Source organism: Panthera uncia, chromosome D1 (genome assembly GCF_023721935.1).
Source record: "Panthera uncia isolate 11264 chromosome D1, Puncia_PCG_1.0, whole genome shotgun sequence".
NCBI classification, from domain to species: Eukaryota; Metazoa; Chordata; class Mammalia; order Carnivora; family Felidae; genus Panthera; species Panthera uncia.
In genome coordinates, this window is record NC_064808.1 from 103,587,910 (window position 1) to 103,606,113 (window position 18,204).

Genomic DNA, 18,204 nt, shown 5'->3' on the forward strand with positions numbered 1-18,204 from the left:
CATCAGTATAATTTTACATGACCCTGAAAAATTATTTTAACATTTCTTACAGAGCAGGACTGATGGTAATAAATTGCTCTAGCTATTGTTTTAGTTATTGTATTCCTTTAGTTATTGTTACTGAAAGATAGTTTTGCTTTATATAGAATTCTAGGTTAATGGGGTTTTTTTAACATTTATTTATTTTGAGAGACAGAGACAGGCAGAGCATGAGCAGGGGGAGGGGGAGGGAGAAAGAGAGAGAGAGACAGAATCTGAAGCAAGCTCCAGGCTCCAAGCTGTTTGTTAGCACAGAGCCCAACGCAGGGCTCAAACTCAAGAACTGCTAGACCATGACCTGAGCTGAAGTCAGACACTCAACTGACTGAGCCACCCAGGTGCCCCCCCCCTTTTTTTAACACTTTAAATGTTTTACTACACTTTTTCCTTGTGCAGTTTCTGATGGGGATTCTGCAGTAATTTTTTTTTTCATCTTGTATAGGTAACGTCCCTTTTCCTCACCTTTGGATTTATTTCAATATTTCCTTCTGTGTGTTTGGTTTTATGCAGCTTGAATGTGATATTCCTAGACGTAGTTTGTGTGTGTGTGTGTGTCTGTGTGTGTGTGTGTTTGGTTTGTTGATTGGTTTTTGGTATTTAGTATTCATGGTATTCTTTTGAGATTCTTGATTCTGTAAAGTTGTCTTATTAATTTTGGAAAAATTTTGAGCATTATTCCTTCAAATATTTTTTCTGCTCTCTTCTCTTTCTCCTCCTTCTAGTATTCTAATTATACATATATAGTACCTTTTAAAAATTTCCCATAGATTTTGGATGTCTTTTTTGTTGTTGGTTTTTGTTTTTGTTTTTCCCCTTCTTTCTTGTTGCATTACAGTTTGGGAAATTTCTGTTACCCTACCTTCAAAATTATTCTCTCTCCTCACCATTACAGACTCTACTGATGAGTCAATTAAAGAATTCTCTATTTCTGTTCCTGTTTTTGACTTACAGCATTTCCTTTTGAATCTTTCTTAGAGTTACCATCCCTCTGATTACATTATTCACTTATTTTTGGAAGTGGTCAACTTTTGCCATTAGAACCCTTAACATTTTAATTGTGGCTATTTAAAACTCTGTCTGATAATCACAACAATGATATCATACCTGATTATTTTTTTAATTTTTTTAATGTTTGCTTATTTTTGACAGAGAGAGAGAGAGCGCGCGCGCGCGCGCGCGCGCACGCGCATGAGTGGGGGAGGGGCAGAGAGAGAGAGAGGGAGACACAGAACCCGAAGCAGGTTCCAGGCTCTGAGCCGTCAGCACAGAGCCCGACGTGAGGCTCGAACCCAAGGATCCTTACATCATGACCTGAACCAAAGCCAGAAGCTCAATCGACTGAGCCACCCAGATGCCCCTCATACCTGATTCTAATTTTGATTCCTGCTTTGTCTTTCAATAGTGTGTTTTTTGTTACCTTTGACATAGTTTGTAATTTTTCATTGAAAGCCACACATGCTGTACTGGATAATAGCAACTGGGTGAATATGTCCCTTGTGTGAAGATTTATGTTTATTGAGCTAGGAGTTGAGCTGTTTTAATGCTGGCCTGAGCCTTGAAATTTTTCCAGTCTCCCTGTTTTTGTCCCCTCTCTTGCTTTGGGGTTTTCCTAAGTCCTCTTCCTCAGAGGAAGTGTATGTCTTGCAGCCTTTTCAGGCTTAAAACGCTGTTATTCTAGAACCCTGTCAGTTTGGTGGTAAAAGGTGGGGGTTGGGGAAGGGATGTGATTTAATCTCAAACTTTTAGCGAGCCCGTGTCTCTGAGCTGTCACTTTCACAATGTTTCCTCAGTGGTACAATTCTACCTTCCCACCAAGACAAGACAGGAAGGAGCGGGGCAAATGCCTTTGCCCCAGCTGACATAACAGTCCAGTAAAGCCTTTCCCGCTCAAGTGGCAGCCCTTGTTTTGGAAAATTCGCTGAATTACTTCACAATGATAACTCTACTCCTCCCTCTGTTATCACCACCCGGAAATCCTTCTTGGATCTTCACTGTGAGAACCTGCTCATGTTCCTGGAGGTAATATCCCTCAAGTTCAGCACATAAGATTCTCCACAGGATATCTTAAGTGTCCCTTTGTGTCTAGTTTCTCCCAGAGCACACAATCAAAGAACTAACATTCTACTCCGTATAGCACCCACACACTCATAGGAGTGTTTGGGAATCATGATTCTCTGTATGTAATGAGGATTTCATTATTTAGAAATGTGGTATTAACTTCCAAATATCTGGGGATTTCAAAGATCATATTGTTACTTAATTCCAGTTTCACAGGATATGTAATGTATGATTCAATCCTTTGGCATTTATTCAGACATATTTTGTGGCTCAGCATGTGACTTTTTACTTGAAAACAATGAATGTGTATTCTGAAATTGGTGGGTGCAGTGTTCTATAAGTGTCAATTTGTTCATGTCATTCATTCTATAATCCCTTTTTTAAAAGTTTATTTATTTTGAGAGAGAGCATGTGCACACACACGAGTAGGGGAAGGGCAGACAGAGAGGAAGGGAGAGAGAATCCCACACGGGTTCTGCACTGTCAGCACAGAGCCTGATGCAGGGCTTGAACTCGTGAACCATGAGATCATGACGGGAGCTGAAATCAAGAGTCAGATGCTTAACTGACTGGGCCACCGGATGCTCCTCATTCTACAATTTTACTGATTTTTTAAAAAATCTATCTCTTGTATCAATTACAAAAAAAAGTTACTAGGTTTCTGAAAATAGATGTAGATTCTTCTCCTTTTCCCTAAAGTTCTTTCTCTCTACGTGAACTTTTAGGCCCTATTATTAGCAGTATACGCCTTTAGAATCGTTTTTTGTTTTTTTACAGATGACATAATCCTTGTATTATTATGAAACAACCCTCTTTATTTTCAATAATCAACTGTGACTCCAAGTCTACTTGTTTGTACTCAAGTGGCCAAATCTGCATCTCTGTGGTTAGTGTTTGCATGATGGAATTTTTTTCACCTTTTGCTTTCGACCTGTTTCTTTACACTGAAAATATTTTTCCCGTAAATTACCAATATTGTCTTGCACTCAGCCCAAAAATCTCTGCCTTTTAATTTAAGAGTAAATACATTTACACTTAATGTAGATATTATTACTATGATGAGGCTTAAGTGTCTCATCGTTGTATTTAGTTGTTATTTGACCCATTTATGCTCTGTTCCTGTTTCCCTTTCCTGCTTTCTTTTTAGTATATGTTTAATTTTTTATTATGTCGTATCTCTTTTACATTTTAATTTTACCATACGTATCTCAATGAACCCAGTCTATCTTCAAGTAACATTACACAATTTTATGGAGTGTAAGAAACTTCCTTTGATTACCTCCCGGTTTCCCCCACCACATTCCTTTTCTGCTCTCATTGTCTTCTATGAATGCTATAAATCCATAATATACTGTTGCTGTTTTAATCAATGGACTTTTAATATGCACTTTAATCAAGAAATTTATATTTACTCTTTCTGGTGCTATAAATTCCTACTGACAGATCCTCATCTTCATCTGCTATCATTTCCATTCAGACTTAAAGAACACTTTGCTTTTGAGCATTTCTCATAATGCAGGTTTGCTAGGGATGAATTTTCTGTTTGTGTCCATCTGCGAACATATTATTGCCTCTTAATTTTCATCTTCATTTTGAAATAATTGTAACTTACAGAGAAGTTGCAAAAAATAGTACGGACTTCGCATATACACTTTAACCAGTTTCCTCTAATCCAACATCTCACACTGCATTTAATTTGTGAGGATCCTTAGTCTCCTCCAGTAAGTCACAGTTCCTCATTCTTTCTTTGACTTTCATGACCTTGAAACTTTATGGGTGCTGGTCAGTTATTGTGTGGAACGCTTCACGATTTATTTTTGAGTCAACTTATACATTTTCGTCAAGAAGACCACAGGCACGATATTGTATTCTCGTCTGAAGGATCCCATGACCGCTCACTAGCTTGGCGATTACTCACGGGAGTCAAAGATCCCCTCACGGCTAAAGTTGTTACAGCAGAGGGTAGGGTGCAGGAACAGCCAGAAAAAGATACAGAGTCATTTTACAAAAAGGTCAAACGCAGCCAGTGTCATCGCTTTGCAGGACAAAGATACACAGGCACATCTTTCTTTAGAGCTGTGAACCAGACAAGTGTGTGAGATATCGTCGCCCGGGAAGGCCAGCTTGAGTCTTGGAGTCCAAAGTTCTTCAAGGGAGCCGATCACACAGGCACACGTCCGCCGCATGACCAGTCCCTGGACCAGGTTCTAGGTAAATGCCGTGAATCTTCATATTTACTTTAAACACTCCAACAAGCTGATTTATATTGAGTCACCGTTTTAGGTATAGAGAATAACACTACCAAGTAACTTTGTGGTTATTCCAAACTTTTCAGAATTTGACACAGTCATCATTCTGGCTTCAGAGACAAGCAAGAACTGAGCAAAACGGACCGACTACATTAACTGTACTCACGGTCTTTTTTTAAGTGCATTATAGAAGGAGAGCACAAGATGCTAATTTGCCTCACTCTTGGTTTTAGTGACTTTGATCATTTACTTAGGGTGCTGTCTGTGGGGCATTTATCCCAGAGAAAGTACAATTTATATTCACACAAAAACCTGTACATGCATGTTCATGGCAGCTTTATTCATAGTAGCATTTCCTTTTGAACAGATAGATGCTTTGGGAGAAATCTTTTGAAGCTATATTAATAGCCTATTTCTCCTCAAATTTTTGCCCGCTGATTTTGGCATAACTGGCAGGTGTTACCTCAGTATTTATTTTTTAAGATGTTTGCCTCATGGTTATTTTGTATTTCTCTAATTTCTTCTCCATATGTATTTGGGGTTTTGCTGTACAGAAGAGCTGTCTCTTGGGGCACCTGGGTGGCTCAGTTAAGCAGCCGACTTCAGCTCGGGTCATGATCTCATAGTCTGTGAGTTCGAGCCCCACACTGGGCTCTGTGCAGACAGCTCAGAGCCTGGAGCCTGCTTCGGATTCTGTCTCTCTCTCTCTCTCTCACTCTCTCTCAAAAATAATAAACATTAAAAAAAAAATAGAAGAGCTGTCTCTTCTCTTCCATTTATATATTTACTCATTAATTTACACCGGTTTAGTTCCATGGATCTTTATTATGTAAATTATAATTGAATACTCTTTATCATTTCTTTGTCTCTCAGATTGTTCCAGCATTAGGCATTGAGAACTGCTTCTGTTGGCATTTGTGTTGGTATTGTCCTTTTGCCATTCCACTATCCTTTCTCCTTCATTAAACTTTCTTTTGGAGATAATTGTAAATTTATATACAATTGTAAGAAATAATAGAGAAGGGAGTCCTGTACCGTTTTTACTCCGCTCTCCCACTTGGGAAAGCTTGCAAGTTGTAGTACAATATCACAATCCAGATACTGACATGGAAACAATCCACCAATCGCATTCATATTTCCCCAGTTTAACTGGTGTGTGTGTGTGTGTGTGTGTGTGTGTGTGTGTGTGTGTGTTTAGTTCTGTGCAATCCTATCACATTTAATTTTATATGTTCACCACGACAGTCAAGATACACAACAGTTTCAATACTATAGGATCCTTTGTGCTGCCACTTTATAAGTTCCATCTCCCTATCGCCATCCTCCCTCACATGGTCCCTAATCCTTGGCAACCACTAATCCATTTTTCATTTATAAGCCTTTATAATTCCAAAAATGTTATATAAATGGACTCACAGTATATAACCTCTAGGGAATGGCTTTGTTTTTTTCACTCAGCACAATCCCCTGGAGATTAATCTAAGCTGGGGTGTGTATCAATTCGTTCTTCGTCATTACTAATAAACTGTGGTAGAGATATTCAATAAGGTTTTCTGCGCCCTCTTTGAAGAACCTCCTTTTTTCCCCTACTTTCGGGATATGACGAATCAAGTTGCTATAAGCATTCATGTACAGATTTTTGCGTGAATATTAGTTTTTATTTCTCTTGAATAAATGCCTGGAGTACAATTTCTGGACCTAATGATATTTGCACATTTAATGTTATATAAGAAACTGAAGCACTCTTTTACTGAGTGACTGTTTTACATTCCTACAGCAATGTATGAGTGACCCAGTTTCTCCTTGTACATGTTGAAGCACTTCCTTATACTCTGACTTCACAAGGTGTATAAGGCTCACCTCGTGGTTTCCATGTCTCAATCCTAGAATCAACTTCTCCAACGAGTTCTGGTTCCTTTTGCTGCTGACAACTGTCTGAGCTCTAGCTACTCTTACTGCTCCCAGGCACTTTCACCAGAGAGCCATGAAACATACTGAAGTGTTTAAACACCTGTGTGTGTATATGTACAGTATGACATACATTTCTTTAACTGTGTATATATTTTTAAAAAACCATGAGTTTTTTACTGATACCTTTGATTGCAGTGCAATAATACAAGTGTTATTTTACTATTTCCTGATTCCTTTTTTGGATATTCTATGAGAAACTCAGTTCTCTTTATCTGTAATATACTCATTTCTTTGTTTATTCTCACTATACATAAAATTAGGGACTTGGTAACCCATACACCTGTGTGTGACAGAATTCCTAACTAGACCATAGTATTTCTCTGTAGTTCTTTTTGCCTTTAGCTTTATAATACACAGTCAAAAAAAGTGCTTCTCAAAATTATTTAGAGTAGTTCTTTTCTTCCCTATAAGCTTTAATGTGGTTATGTTATTCGTTCATACACTGCATTTGTAGTAAAGTTGGGTTAATTGGATACTGCTTGGATTCCACTTTAAGTTTTCCATACAGCGTTGTCAATTTTAATTATTTATTTTCTGGAGCATATGTTACAATGATTCTAAAAGCCAAAATTATAAAAATAGTTATGCTTCAGGAAGTATCACTCCATCCTCATCCCTACTATCCTGTCTCCATTCTACTCCTCTCCACCTCTTTCCCAGCCTTCTAGATGCATCAAATCTCTTTAATATCTTTTGTAGCCTCCCTGTGTTTCTTTTGCACAAAAGACTGATGTGCATTTTAGTACAACCCCTCTTTTTTCCTTGAAGGGTAGTACATTATAGCTACTCTTACTTTGTTTTTGTTTTTGTTTTTACTCAATATATTCTAGAAATTATTCAGAATCTGTTCATGGAGATCTACCTTATCTTTTTGACAACTGTTTAATACTTCTTCGTGTGGATATACTATTCATTCAACCACCACTCTCCAACAGACGGGCATTCAGATTATTCAATATTTAGCTATTACAGACCATGCCACAATGACTAAGCTGTGCATACGTATGTTTGTATTGTTACAGGTATATCTTTTGATTTTTTTAATGTTTATTTATGAGAGACAGAGTGTGAGCAGGAAAGGGGCAGAGAGAGAGGGAGACACAAAATGTGAAAGCAGGCTCCAGGCTCTGAGCTGTCACCACAGAGCCCAGTGCAGGGCTTGAACTCTAGGACCATGAGATCATGACCTGAGTCAAAGTCAGTGGCTTAACCAATTGAGCCACCCAGGCACCCCTGTTAGAGGTGTATCTGAAGGTTAAATTCCTAGAAGTGAGACTTAGAGGTCAGGGGGAAGTGCGTATGTAGTTTTAGGAGAGACTGTCAAGGTTTCTTTCAAAAGGGTTGAGCCAATTTGCATTCCCAGCAGCACTGCACAAGTGCCTGTTTCTCCACATTGCTGTGAGGAGAATTTTGTCAGTCCAATCAGTCATTAAGGGTTTCTCAGTGTTGTTTTGTTTGCACTTTCTAATTATGAGTGAGTTTGTCTTTTAAATGCTTTTATTTGCAGATGTCTTTATATATGTTATTTTTCTATTGTTATTTTTTAGTCTTTTGTCCCTCGATTTTTTTTATGTCATCAAACTTATCAATTTTTTACTGGCCAGGATTTGGAGCCATAGTAAATAGCAAGTCCCTACGCTAAGGTTAAGTAAGAATTCACCTTTACTTTCTTATAGTACTTATAATTTAGTCTTGTATATGGTGTGAGATATGGATGTAATTTTAACTTCTTGCAAGTTGCTACCCAGTTGTCCCCAAACCATCTATTTTTGCCACCAGTGACTTGAAATACCTTTTTAAAAATGTTTTATCTACAAAAAGAATTTTAGCTTCATGCTATTTTTATTCTAAGCTCTTTGAAAATGTCATTTCATTGCTTTCTGGTTTCCATTGTTCCTCGTGAAAACTCACCGTAATTTGTATTATTGTTCTTACGTGCTCAGTATGTTTTATTTTCTCTGGCTTTTTAAAGATTCTCTCTCTTTCTCCCTTAAACAGCAGTTTGTGATATATCTACATATGGTTTTATTTCCATTTATGTTTCTTGGGATCACGGATCTGGGGTCTTTGGTTTGATAGCTGTATTAGAAAGTTCTTAGCCATTATTTCTTCAAATAATTTTCTGCTTTCCTTTCAGGGACTCCAAGTACATGCATGGATGACTTCTTGATATTGTTGCACAAACCTGCCACTCTGTTTTGTTTCCCGTTCTAATGGAAATGAAAATGTCCACACAAAGATTTGTACCTCAATGTTCTTAACAGCATTGTTCACAACAGCCAAACACTGGAAGCAACCCAAGTGTTTATCACCTGGTAAATGGATAAACAAAATAAAATGAAACACCATTCAGGATAAGAGGCAATAAGAGGGGACGAAGGACAGATATATGATACAACAAGCTTGCCTGAATCTGGGGGTAGGGAGATGGGGACGGGCAAATGACTTTTTTTCTTATTTTTTTCTTCCTTTTCACCTCTGCAAGCCGCTTCTGAGCTCCCAGAGCAGTTTACTCAACCTCTGCTTTCCTGAATCATAATTTGTATTTAAATGTGTTTCAGGGGCGCCTGGGTGGCTCAGTCGGTTAAGCGGCCGACTTCAGCTCAGGTCATGATCTCACGGTCTGTGAGTTCGAGCCCCGCGTCGGGCTCTGTGCTGACAGCTCAGAGCCTGGAGCCTGTTTCAGATTCTGTGTCTCCCTCTCTCTCTGACCCTCCCCCATTCATGCTCTGTCTCTCTCTGTCTCAAAAATAAATAAATGTTAAAAATAAATAAATAAATAAATAAATAAATAAATAAATAAATGTGTTTCAGACACAAGCTCTTAAGGACACAGACTAGGCTAGACACATACATGTATATTATATATAGATAAATACTTGTGTCTATGTGCAGATGTATACAAAACAATGTCTTTATCCGTCAGTGGACACTTAGGTTGTTTCCACATCCTGGCTATTCTAAATGTTACAATGAACACAGGGGTGCAGATATATTTTTGAGTTCATGCTTTTATTTTTATTTTTGGATAAATACCCAGATGTGCAATTGCTGGATCTTACAGTGGTTCTATTTTTAATTTTTTGAGGAACCTCCATTCTGTTTTCCATGGTGGCTGCACCAAGTTACCCTCCCACCAGCAGTGCACAAAGTTCCCTTTTCTCCACATCCTCACCAACACTTGTTATTTCTTGGCTTTTCTATAACAGCCATTCTGACAGGTATAAGGTAATGTCTTATTGCGGTTATGATTTGCAATGCTCTGACGATGAGTGATGTTGAGTATCTTTTTATGTACCTATCGGCCAGGCATTTTTCTTTGAATTAAAAAACAGATTGTTTGGGGTTTTTGCTGTTGAGGCATAGTTCTTTACATATTTTTTTACATTACACTCTTATCAGATATAGGAGAAATGCCTTCTCCCATTTAGTAGGCTGCCTTTTCATTTTCTTAATAATTTCTTCATGGTACAAAAGTTTTGTAGTTTGGTGTGGTCCCATTTGTTTCTTCGTACTTTTGTTACTTTTGCTTTTTGTGTCAGATTAAAAACAAAATCATTGCCTATGTCAAGGTTTACTGCCTAGGTGTTCTTCGAGGCGTTTATTGTTTCTTTTTCACTGTTTTTTTTTAATATTTCAGGTTTTGTTTTTGTTTTTTTATATACTTCAGTTTATATCCTTTTTTTTATTATTATTATTATTTAACCTGTTTTAAGTTCACTGAGTCTTTCCATTGTTGGATCTAGTCTGACCATCTAATAAACTGTTCATTTCTGTTATTTCATTTTGCACTTACTGCATTTCTATTTGATGCTTTTTCAATAATTTCCAAGTCTCTGCTAAAACTTCCCATTGGCTCCCACATTTTGTCCACCTTTTCCACCTCCTTTAGCACTTTAAAAATCACAATTAAGTTTTTCGTCTCACGTCAACTTCTCCATCAGCCCTGGCTCTCCGTCACTTGACTGTTTCTTCTGTTGTCTATGTGTCACAGTTTCTTTTGCTTCGTATGTATTGTAGTTATTTTATATATATATATATATATATATATATATATATATATATATATATTTTAAAGTACACAGTGAAGCAAATAACATGCACTCTCAGAAAAATGGCACATTTCGTGATGTGTCAGTCTTCTAGATTAGCTGCTTACTTTTATTCAGTTCTCCATCACCTTCAAGTGTTTCGTTGGTAAAACAGGGCTTTCTTTTCTGTATGACTTAAGGTCTGAGCACTGGTGGACTTCCAGAATCCTTATTATGATTTAAAGTTAAGCCACCAGCCTCGCCATAAAAGATCTCCCTTTCTGCATTATAGCTGGCTGCCAGCTTATTAAGCAACTGGGGAGTTCTTATTGCTTTCTAATACCACCATCAGCTTTCTGTATCTCTGTACAGACACCTTGCATTTGATGAAGGCCTTTAATGCCTCAAAGGGATTTCTCTCAGTTCTCTTGCCCTTCGCCCAAACCTCTGAGAGATAAATTCCCAAAGAGAATCAGATGGACTTCCCTCAGCGCTCATGCTCTTTCCCTATCTATGGAGAGTAGCTGACAATCATTTGAAGTAAGCACCCTTTGCTTCAGGGGGTGCCTCTCTTAATTCTCCTGTCATGTCTCTATGTGTTTAGTTTACTATCTCCGAGCCCTTGGCATATCCTTAAGAGAAAGGTTTGGAACATGCTTCAGATTCATTCTGTGGCTAGGGGGCACTGGAATTCTAACCTCTCAGGACTGTCTATATGCTCTTCAACCACTTGATGTTTTGGCTCGTTCTCCTTTTTCCTATCTATGGAAGCTTAGATCGCCCAATACTCTGTTAGATTAGAACAGCCACAGATGTCCTTTCTTTTGTGAAAGATTTGTCATTTTCTGGAAGCTAGTTACTTTAAGTTCTTTTGAATCATATTCTAAGCTCTTTATGAGTTGAAAAAAGAGATTATTATTTTGGAGTTTATCCAGGTTATTTTGGTTGCTAGAATAAGAGTTGTGGTCTCTTGTGCTTTCTACGTACCAGCTCACCCTTAGAGCCAAAGATATCCTCCTTGGAGAGATCCATAACCCACTCATACCATCATTTCTCTCACCTGGAAGCACCAGCTATCAAAAGAAAAAACAGGGATTGCTTTTGACATCCCCTACAAATACTATGAAATTCTCATTTCCCTCAAAAAAGTATTTTATGAATCCTCTACTTTTTTTTGACATATTTATATCTGTAAACTTTACTTTCTCTATGGATTAATGTAACCTGTATGTTCACTAGGCGATGTGTGAAGCATCACTTCTTTTTGAAAAATAATCCCCATAATTAGTTGTGACCTCATTTGACTACATTGTTCAAAACCCTGAGCAACGCTTACTATAGCCTGTAATGATATCTTTATACTTTCCCTAAAGATATACTGTTAGCTCTGTACTTCCAGAGCCATGAAACTCTAATTAAAATATTATCTGAGTATTTATATATAATGGGACCACTCATATTTTCACAGATGTTTCCCCTCCATCATCGAATGTCTAGATTTGTTATCAGGCTGAATAAATCCTGTGACAGCCTCCTCACAATGTCATGCTGCTACGGGACAGAAATGTATGTCTGATTTCCTGCAGTTTTAGAGATATCTATGGAATTGTGTGCGTGTGCCTCAATTAGCACACTGAATGCTTCTTCACCTTGTATTACTGTCACTTGGATGTCTGGCTGTGTATGCCCCTTCTGATCAGGACTAGAGTGCTTGGGGTCAGGGACCAGTCCCGTTCAGTTTTGTATTCTATATTTTCACAACAGTCAGGGCTCCTACATAAGGCTATGCAGCTTGCACACTGATGAACATGGCAAGTCACGGTTGAAAATGATCGCTGGCTCTAATAACGAAGATTTATGCCCTGGCCCAGGGCTCAAAGAAAGGTATGAGTTAGTATTTCTCTGCCAGATAAAGTCTTTATCCCACAAATTATCTTCACGTAGGTGGTGCTTTTACTTTTAATGCCATAAAAGCACAGTAACCTTGAGTGCAGTCCATTATGAATAGTAGGTACTCAATACACAACTTCTAGTTGAACTGAATCCCATGAAAACTTCAAATTACAGTTCTACTTCTTTGCTAGTATTCTTGGAGACCAAAAACGCTGTCAGGGAGTTCTTAAACTTGGTGTTCTACAAAGTCCCCGACATGAACACAAGAGCCTTCGTTATATTCCTGTGCGATTAGATCTTCTGCCCTCTAGACATGCCAACAAGTGTTGGAGCCATAAAACATGCATTCTCATAAAGAATATTCTCATCACTTATTCTCTCCATATTTCTGAGTTTCTCAAGATCAACTATAAACCAACAAAGACTCCCTCCTACGTATCCTTTCTTTAAGGATCTGTTATGTAATAAATCTAATAAAAGAACATAAAAGCACAGTGGCACTTGTGGCCATATGTGGCCACATATATTTGTGGCACTTGTATACAGTTGTGTCTCAAGAAAAGCTATGACCGAGGCTAATTCTAAAGGCTATTAAGCCGCAAGTTATTCATAAAGTCTTAAATACACAGCTACTCACCAACTGGATCCATGAGATACCTACTCCATAATGAATTGCAAGAAAGAAAGCAGATCTACTTGTTATCTACGATGCTTCATTTACTGTATCAGATATGAGTGTATAAAAAAAAGAATAACACACAGACCCTGCCCACAGAAGTACTATAGTTTGGTTTGAATGAAAGTGAAGGGAATGGTATCCCATTCCTTCACAGCAAGAACGGCGTGGTAATGAGATTCTTACCTCATTATCTACTTTTATGGACAGCTGACAAATTTGATTCATAAATTCACGGGAAAGAAGACTCTCTTGTGAAAGTCTAATTCCTGCCTGAGCTATAGATTCAACTCCATTCTAACTTCTTGGGAGCTCATTCCAGCAAGCATCTCTTCTAAGTATCTCTTCTCTCCTTCTTCTCTATAACCTCTCCTACGTGATTCAGAAACATTCCTTTTCTTAACCATATATGTTTTTCAGGCTCTCATTACTGATCACAACCTTCTAAGTCATCTCCCTGAATCTAGGCATGATTTCCTATGCAGACGGTACCATACTTCTAAAATCCTAATCTGACATTACTTCCCTGGTCAGAACTTTCAAATTCTTTATAGAATAAAATCTGAATTCTTTTGCATGGTTATGGTTCTTCATAATTGGACTCCACTTAATATTTTTTGTCCCAATTCCCCCATCTCTCTTTTTTTTTTAACAGCTTTATTGAGGTATAAGTGATATACAAAGAACTGTATGTATTTAATGTGTGGTTTAATGAGTGTGGGCGTGTCAACACCCATGATGCCATCATCATGTGGAATCAAGGAAACAGACATATCCAAAACCTTCCTTCTGTGTGTATGTGTGGTAAGAACTCTCAAGATGAGATCTCCTCTTTTTAAAAAATGTTGAAGTGCACAATTACCGTATTGTTAACTATGAGCAGTATAAGGAAGGTCTCTAGAACTTTTTCAGTTTGCATTACTGAAACTTAGAGCCCAGGGAATAACAGCTCCCCATTTCCCCCTATGACCACTACTGCAGTCCCTGTTTCTATGAGTCTATTTTACACAGCTCAGGTAAGTGGAATCACAGTTTTCTGTGAATGGCATATTTCACTCAGCGTAAGTCCTCCAAGTTCATATTTGGTGTTACATGTGGTAGGACTTTCTTCTCTTGCTAAGACTGAATAATATTCTATTGTATGTGCAGCCCGTATTTTCTTTGCCCACTCATCTCTTAGCAGGACACATCAGCTATGTTCCACGTCTTGGTTACTGTGAATAGCGCTGCAATGACCATTTTCCACCATCTCTTTTTAGTCTCCTCTCCTTACCCTGGCCTTGAATGCTACACATAGCTAACTTTCCATTACTGTCACACATCATAATCTCTGGCCTCTTCATGTTTGTAAGAAATATTCCTTTTCTCCATTACCACCTAGATAACCTAATCCTTACTTATAATATTCAGCCAATGCATCATTTTCTCCCAGAAATCTTCCCTGATAAGCAATTCTACCTCATCCCATACAGTCTAATCAGTTTCCCTCCTCTGTGGTCTCACAGCATCTTACATATACCTTAATAATACAGCCTATACCACATTGTGTGTTTCAGCAGCTTTCTCCCTCAAAGACTCTAAACACCTTGAGGATAGAGACTGTGTCTTTTCATCTTCTTATCTCCAGGATTTCTTACAAAGCCTGGCCCATAAAAGACTCTCAATAGATATTTGACAAGTAATTTAACTATTTCCTACATTTTATCTGAATCTTACTCTCTTCTTTAAAAAGCTTACTCTGTTGTATGGGGAATATACAATAGGGGCAGTAAGAATGGAAGCCTTATTTAGATATCCGAAAAATAAAAATGATCTATTTTATAATCCAGTTGAATGGCTATCAGTCATTCTTAAACCCATTGCTTAGGTAAGCAACTGTGTCTGAAGCACTGATTGGTTGCTGCCAGTGAGAAACAACTCTAAAGCTGAGGGAGTATGGAGATGTCAATTAGCATCAGTAGTTTTAGATACACACACACACACACACACACACACACACACACACACACAAATCCATTTGATACTGTATTGAACATATATTTTACCCACTGCCCTTCTTTCCTTCAACCAATATTTACTGATGATCTACTGTGTACTAACGCAGTGCTAAGTGATGACAGAAAGATGAACAGACACAGACCCTACCATTTTGGAACTTTAGCGTTCCTAGGATGCCTTCCATCAATAATAATGCTTACCTCCTTGGAAGCTCAGAACACTGCTTTCTTCCCTAGAATCGTTGCCTCTGGATAGACTCCTAAAGGAAAGGTTGGGTGCCTCTGGGACCGAACACCCATACTTGTAATTATTAACTCATTCTCTATGCCACTTGACTATCAGTCGAAGAGGAAGAGAGAAGTGTCTTTCGTTTTGTGTCCCCAGGACTCAACGGCGTCCCGTGAAAGGAAGGCTGTAAACAGTTTGCAATAAGTGAGAAGATGATAAGCTAAGCACTCACTGCACTAAAACACACCCATTTCACCATCAGATAACCACAGTCGAGGATATAGCGCCCAGCTACTTTGAAGACAATTTTAAAAGATAAATGTTTCACCTCAAAGAGGATGCCATTGAACCCTTTGAAGCTGCAGCTTTAACACGTTAGTTTCTTGTTGTTGTTGTTGTTGTTGTTGTTGTTGTTAGAATAGGAAGCATTGGATGTTCTTTCCTGCTTTGTCAAAGATTAGTTGGCCATACGTTTGTGGGTCTAGTTCTGGGGTTTCTATTCTATTCCATTGGTCTATGTGTCTGTTTTTGTGCCAATACCATGCTGTCTTGATGATTACAGCTTTGTAGGAGAGGCTAAAGTCTGGGATTGTGATGCCTCCTGCTTTGGTCTTCTTCTTCAAAATTACTTTGGCTATTCGACAGTCTCTTTAACAAATGGTGCTGGGAGAACTGGACAGCAACATGCAGAAGGTTGAAACTAGACCACTTTCTCACACCATTCACAAAAATAAATTCAAAATGGATAAAGGACCTGAATGTGAGACAGGAAACCATCAAAACCCTAGAGGAGAAAGCAGGAAAAGACCTCTCTGACCTCAGCCGTAGCAATCTCTTACTCGACACATCCCCAAAGGCAAGGGAATTAAAAGCAAAAATGAATTACTGGGACCTTATGAAGATAAAAAGCTTCTGCACAGCAAAGGAAACAACCAACAAAACTAAAAGGCAGCCAACGGAATAGGAAAAGATATTTGCAAATGACATATCGGACAAAGGGCTAGTATCCAAAATCTATAAAGAGCTCACCAAACTCCACACCCGAAAAACAAATAACCCAGTGAAGAAATGGGCAGAAAACATGAATAGACACTTCTCTAAAGAAGACATCCGGATGGCCACCAGGCACATGAAAAGATGTTCAACGTTGCTCCTTATCAGGGAAATACAAATCAAAACCACATTCAGATACCACCTCATGCCAGTCAGAGTGGCCAAAATGAACAAATCAGGAGACTATAGATGCTGGAGAGGATGTGGAGAAACGGGAACCCTCTTGCACTGTTGGTGGGAATGCAAATTGGTGCAGCCGCTCTGGAAAGCAGTGTGGAGGTTCCTCAGAAAATTAAAAATAGACCTACCCTATGACCCAGCAGTAGCACTGCTAGGAATTTACCCAAGGGATACAGGAGTACTGATGCATAGGGGCACTTGTACCCCAATGTTTATAGCAGCACTCTCAACAATAGCCAAATTATGGAAAGAGCCTAAATGTCCATCAACTGATGAATGGATAAAGAAATTGTGGTTTATATACACAATGGAATACTACGTGGCAATGATAAAGAATGAAATATGGCCTTTTGTAACAACGTGGATGGAACTGGAGAGTGTGATGCTAAGTGAAATAAGCCATACAGAGAAAGACAGATACCATATGGTTTCACTCTTATGTGGATCCTGAGAAACTTAACAGAAACCCATGGGGGAGGGGAAGGAAAAAAAAAGAGGTTAGAGTGGGAGAGAGCCAAAGCATAAGAGACTGTTAAAAACTGAGAACAAACTGAGGGTTGATGGGGGGTGGGAGGGAGGGGAGGGTGGGTGATGGGTATTGAGGAGGGCACCTTTTGGGATGAGCACTGGGTGTTGTATGGAAACCAATTTGACAATAAACTTCATATATTGAAAAAAAAAAAGAATAGGAAGCAGACGCAAGATTTCATGGCTCTCCTGCTGTTAACTTCTGTATTAGGTGGTCGTCAGGCTATTAAAGCCTGACAGACCATTATTAGCCCATTAATAACTATGCATTGATTTATACATCACGTTAGTGTGCCCTCTTCATGGTAAGTTAATGTACCTCAGGAAAAAATTAGAAATAATGTTTGTTGAACGTATAACAGAGTCCCGTTTCCAAAGTAGGCTTATAAGTGAGGTTATAGGAGGAAAGCATTCACCCCAGAAATTTAAATGCTAAGGACTTGGGGAAAAAAACTTCAAACTCCGTAAGAGAAATTTATTTTTCTGTGTTCAGACGGGGTACATAACAATTCCAGACAGACTGGATATCAATTTTCCACATGTTATTTGCAAGATTAAAAACGTATGAAGATCTTGGTGGTATCACTGAGAAACTGATTTTAAACTGTTAAATGTTTGAAAATGGTATTGTGTGCTTTTAGGTTAATACCTTCTAATAGAATTTGACTGCTTGTGGCAAGGATCTCTAGGGATTAGGAAAATCCTTAATACAGGATCTCATGTGAAACTGAGTCCAGGTAGGGATATCTAAATTTTTCATAAGCCTATTTAGTCTAACAGATCTAAAGAAGAATAAGGTGTGATTAAGTTGTGTTAGAAAACACAGTTATAATTTCATTTAATATTGATGGGCTATACTTATCTTTGGCCTCTTACCAGAAGCTCATTAAAATGATTATAAAGGATTTTTTAAGTAAGAAGACGTGAAGCAAACAGAAAAAGATGGCAGCTGAGATAGGATACTTTATCAGAGATCTTCCTGACCCTCCATAAGATAGTAACCCAAATTCCCATCCCCTAGCTTGATTACACCGTTCGCTTCTTCTCTTTATGGTACTTATATCATAAATAATCCTAGGAGGTAGTGAGGGGATCAGTAAATACAGCAATGAGGAATCTCTAGCCAGGTCACCCTTAGAAATGCAGGCAAGGGTGGATGTCTCAGCAGGGAAGCATGACTCTAGCATAGAACCAAGGAAAACTTGTCTTTAGGAGCAATTGCACATGGCGGGGCTGGCTTTATTAAGACTAAAACTCAGCTGCAGGGAAACAAGGCAAATCCTGGTCAGGCTCGGAAAGA

General features: G+C 38.4%; 1 long non-coding RNA gene across 1 annotated transcript in view; it reads right to left on the reverse strand.

The window, feature by feature from the left end:
• Positions 1-18,204, reverse strand: part of LOC125910171 (uncharacterized) — a 372,309-nt gene that overhangs the window by 325,866 nt on the left and 28,239 nt on the right. The gene's annotated exons all lie outside the window — the stretch shown is intronic.